The sequence below is a fragment of the Lathyrus oleraceus genome, chromosome 2 (assembly GCF_024323335.1).
Source record: "Lathyrus oleraceus cultivar Zhongwan6 chromosome 2, CAAS_Psat_ZW6_1.0, whole genome shotgun sequence".
In the NCBI taxonomy this organism is placed as follows: Eukaryota; Viridiplantae; Streptophyta; class Magnoliopsida; order Fabales; family Fabaceae; genus Lathyrus; species Lathyrus oleraceus.
In genome coordinates, this window is record NC_066580.1 from 491904493 (window position 1) to 491909801 (window position 5309).

General features: G+C 36.3%; 1 long non-coding RNA gene across 1 annotated transcript; it reads right to left on the bottom strand.

Annotated features, from left to right (window-relative positions):
* Positions 1–932: 932 nt before the first annotated feature.
* LOC127120952 (uncharacterized) lies at positions 933–3719 on the bottom strand. The gene is made up of 6 exons (XR_007803279.1): positions 3509–3719; positions 3218–3328; positions 2991–3116; positions 2696–2872; positions 1624–2567; positions 933–1419 (listed from the first exon to the last, which is right to left on the bottom strand). It is a non-coding gene; the product is annotated as an uncharacterized LOC127120952 (long non-coding RNA).
* Between the last annotated feature and the right edge of the window lie 1590 nt (positions 3720–5309).

Consider the following 5309-nt stretch of genomic DNA (forward strand, 5'->3'; position numbering starts at 1 on the left):
TAAGTCATATGTGAACTTACTACCGAAATCTCTTGTACTCTGAATGTTGTTTATCAACTTTCACTTCGGTTACTCCCCAGTGTGTGTATGATTCTCCAGCAGGACTGTTTCCCCAGCAAGTTTGTTTTTTTTACCATTTGTCTGTCTCCCTGTGGACCATCAGCATTCCCCACAGTTTGGTCTGCCTAGTAGCATCTCCTATTAAGGGTTCACCATATCCCTAGCAGATATAAAATTACAAAAAAAAGAATCATGCATCCATGCATATCATATCATATCATATCATACCATATCACATCATGTCATGGGGATTCAGGATCAAAATCCGGGTCTTCTTAGTATTTAACCATCTCCCACTATGATCATATGAAGAGTGTCCTGCTTCATATTCTCTAGTTGAAGATACTTAAATAGGGGCAACTGTCATACCCCGATTTTGGTCCTGAATTTTTTTCATTTTTTTATTTTTTATTTGGCACTTGGCCTAAAAATTCATTTGCATACATTCATGACCAAAGGCAACCATCCATCCCCAAATCCATTTTTTTGATAAACATTGGTCATTATCTAATTTTTGATCATGGTGTTTTTTGATTACAAGATGGATCTTAGTTATTTGACTCTTTTTAATTTCCAATTTCAATTTAGTTTCAAAGTAAATCTAATTCCAAATTTCGAATTAATCTTAATTGTTTTCTTTTACTAATGATTCAAACTCTAATTGATTTTTATTTTCGAATAAATGTTAGAATTGATATCAAAGTAATTTTAACAAATTATAGACTAATATGATTTTATTTGGTTTTATTGGTTTTTTGGATTTTAAATTGACGTTTAGATGAGTTTTAGATTATTTCAAAAAAATCCATCCCTCTCAATTTTCCATTTGAAAAAGCAACAACAAACCTTCAGTAAAAAAGGCATATGGGATATCTCTGCAACTTTTCCTCATAACCATACCAATATTGCACTTTTCATGGAAGACTCCCTCATTTATATACCACATTCACGAAAAACATAACTATCATATCTTCTTTTCCAAAAAACAAACAACAACCAAGAGTGAAAAAATATATCTTCATCTTCTCCACTAAAATACATTGCATCATACACACAAAAAAAAGCATCATAATACATCCTTCACTATTACTATAACACCCGCCTCACACGACTTCAATCTACATCACCATAAAACCATCAACTTAAATCCTTCAACTCACCAAACCACACAACCAAACTTGGAACCATCTTCAACTTAAACAAGAAACTATTCTTCATCTTTCATGAAAAAGGACAACATGACTCACACTATACACAGCATCCTGCATCAGGCCAGCAGATCAGCACACAGAATAAGACCCGTAAGGCAAAACAAGTCAAGAAACCGACAACCACAATCCTTCAGCAGTCCAAGTCATGCTGCAAAACGTAACAAACCGTAAACCTGCAGCACAAGGACAATGTTGTATATTGCAAGGCAAAACATGCTTAAATATCTGTGTTACAAGAAAACTCATGGAGTTACAAAAAGACATAATATTTAAGTATATCTTTGAACCTGTTGCGATTTCGCTCTAAGCTGTTGCAAAACAAAAAAGGACCATTCAACAAGTTAAAACCAACCTGTTGAAGCTACTGCAATGAATTTAAGCACTGAGTTAATAGTCGGTCTTGCTGATAACATCGCTGTTGGTGCTTAGAATTAATTTGGTTTCCGCTTGATCGGGTGTTGCTTTTGATGCTGCCATGTGCGACCCTATCAAGTACAAATGCAGAGTCGAATGCTGCTCATGCTAACCTTATTGCATCTATAATTCTCAAGACCAAAGAATCAGGTTCAACAGACTGTGCTGGCACCTTCGGATATCATTCCCGCTCCGAACGCAAGTATTTTATGAAGAATTTGGACAAGGCATTTGATTCCAAGGCTTCGTATGACACTTTTTCTACGATTACACATCCTGTTTATGCAAAATGGCTACCGTTGGTTCTGGCCAGTTTAAAGGTTTTAGCTTTGCCCAATTTAAGAATGTTGAACCTGCATAATACACACAAAAATGGTCATTTTATTACAACCCTGTTTTGTTTTCCAGCACATCACAGCAGTCCTTGTTCCGGTTACAAAAGCCATAGCAGAAATTGAGAAGAACATAACGGGATCCGAAAAAACTCGCATTGACCTCTTGAACTAGTTTGGTTTCTCCAAATCCACAACAACAACAACATCATTATCATCTTCCAATCAAGCTCGAGCAAACCATGAAAATTTCCAAGCCAAGCCATCTAGATTAAGTGTGATTAATGCAAGCATCATACATGTGAAAAAGCAATCAAATGCAGGCCCAAGGGAGTTAAATCAAATACACAATGCAACAAGGTACAAATTGCAACAAGAAAAAGCAAAATTCGGGCACATGTGCAAATGCGATTTGAGAGAGCTTCTAGAACAAGTATAGAAAGGAAGGTTAATCCTGTTGAGTTTGATTCTGTCTTTAACAGAAGCAGCCATACGATTTCTTTTGAAAGTCCATACCATAGATACCAGTAGATAGATCATCAATATGCCCCTGAATTCCAAAACCAAAGCACGATCATTTGTCTCATCATATGAAGCCAAGGCTGCAGCTGTAGAAATTGAAAGCCGTCTGCAGTTTGGATCAAAACTCAGTAAAATCATCAAGAAGAAAAAGCTTACCTTCGTCAGCTAGCAGAAATTGAGGCAATGACGGCATCAAAGAGAGTGATTCCAAGGGAAGAGTGGGAGAGGAAGCTGAATAACGTCAAGATACATGTGAAGAAAGCCTGCACACTAACGAGCCTATGTCTGTTCAACCGCTTTCATTGAACATCATGCCAAATGGTCTTGATTGCACTGTAAATGAAATAAATGTTACTCCCAATGATAATGTAGCAATACCCCACGAATTTGTAAACTCATCTATTGAGTCTGGTGCTGATGTACAATACGGAAGGGCTGCAAATGAACTTACTGACAACCAGAATGTGCCAGTTATACCATTGGTTTGCGATGGAACATCTAAGGTTTCCTTCCAAGACCTGCATAACGAAAAAAACGTAACAGTCATTGAATGAAGAAGCTTGTGCTCCAAATCTCACTGCAGTAAAACACAAAATAATTACCAAGTGTTAAAATTCAGAAAAATATCCCAAAATGGAATGAAGACAAAATTCAAAGAGAAAGTGTAGGTCTGTTTACCTTTTTTCGAATTCAACAATAAACAAGGCAATCCAAATCTGAGGATCACGAAAGGAGTTTGTAGGGACGCCCCTTCTGGGTCACCAGAGACCAAATCAAAAAACCCTAAAGCTGATAGATAAATAGACAAGAAAGGAATCAGTGAGGGAGGCGATTAAGAGGCGGAGAAAAAGGTCAAAAACGAAACCCTAAAGAATTAAGAGGAAAAAAAAAACTCCACCAAGAACCTTAATCCGGAAATCAAAAAAGAAATCGATTGAGGGAGGCGAAGCGAAAAGGGTCGATCGTTACCTGAGCTGTCGTCGCCGTCGAAGGTCTGAAGGTGAGCTCCCTGTTTTTGTTTCAGCCATTGATCTTTTGTATGTGAGAGAGGGTTTTGGTGAGAGGAACGTGGGGTTGGGAGATACCGCGATTTCGTCGAGAGATTGAAAGAAGAGAGATTGAGAGCGAGTACGAGTTTGGGAGAGAACGAAGACGAGGGTCTGTTCTTTGTTTCCATTTCTTTTTCTTTTTTTAATTTATTTTTAAACAAAGATAAGCATTGAAACCATAAAATTTTTTTTATGTTTTTAAACTTCCTAAGTTTTCATTTTTTAACTTCCTAAGTTTAATAAATATTTTCTCATTTTCAATTCATATGCCATTGAGAAACCCAACAGCCAGGCGGCTGGGCTTTTTGTTGGTAAACTAACAGACCTTCATTATTGTTATTTTAGTTCCTTTTTATTTTTATTCCAATCTAGTCTGGTTTATATGTTTAAGCTGTTATTTAAAGGACAACTAATGATAAACGGTCTGGTGGAGAGGGGTGGTTTCTATGGTCTTTAGTGGAGTGGGTTCGATACTATGTGTAGTATTTTTATTTCTTTTAACATTTTTTTATGTTTATGCTTTATTATATTCATAGTTTCATTATCATAACATAGATTTGTTTTCTTTTAATTGCATCATCCATTCAAAACCATTTTAAACTGTTAAAATCACACTTTTCTCGATTCAATATCGAGCCCATTTTCACACCCTTGTAAGTCAATTGCTTTTTAAGCATCGCCATCAACCTCACATAGCTTACTCTTGGGCTTTCTTACAATGAGCCGGTTCTCTTGTACTTACACTCATGCTTTGCATTATTTGTTGTTTGGGCCCGATTTAATTATTTCATGTTTTTGAATCCCCATTTGACAAAATGTACCCCACTCCCCCGATGTGTAATAATTTTGTACTGTTTTATTCCTTTATTTGTTTGACTGTTTAGTTAGATACTAACACAAGAATAAAATCAACCATTTCCAAAAATACAAAAATAATGACTCGATCCAACATCGAGTATTTTCTCAATAAACAAATCAATTCATTTCTCCCTCCCATTCTATTCCATTTCTTTCAAACTTTCACCAAACGCTTGATTCAACGTCAAGCCATTTTTTCTAATAAAAACTCAAAAAATATTAATTCATAGTTAAGACCTTTTCAATAAAGATGGAAGTGGAACGTGGTGTATATCGCGCACTCCTGAGACTAGGATTATAGATGTATATCTCGCCAATCCTAGCTCTCGCCATCATCCAAATTCATCCACTTTGTTTTCTCTCAAACACTCATTCGAATCCCTCTTGAACGTTCATCAATACTTGATCTAGGTCAAGTCATTTTCATAACAAAACTCAAAATACCTAATTCTTATTTAACACTTTTCAATAAAGATGGAAATGGAACATGGTGTATACCGTGCACTCCTGAGGCTAGGATTCGAGATGTATATCTCGCTCATCCAAGTTCTCGCCATCATCTAAAATTGTCAATGCGGTTTCTTCAAACTCTTTCTCAATCAAATTCCAAAGTACTTAATTCCTATCTTAACCTCTTTCAATAAATATGGAAATGGAACATGGTGTATACCATGCACTCCTGAGGCTAGGATTCGAGATGTATATCTCGCTCATCCAAGTTTTCGCCATCACTCAAAATACATCCAACCAATCAAATTCTTTTCTCGCCGCCGTGCGATTAATCAAGACCCTTTTTCATAAATGAAAGATATATTGTCTTAAGTGATACAAAACAATGTTTCGGCCACGATTGTTGAGTCGAG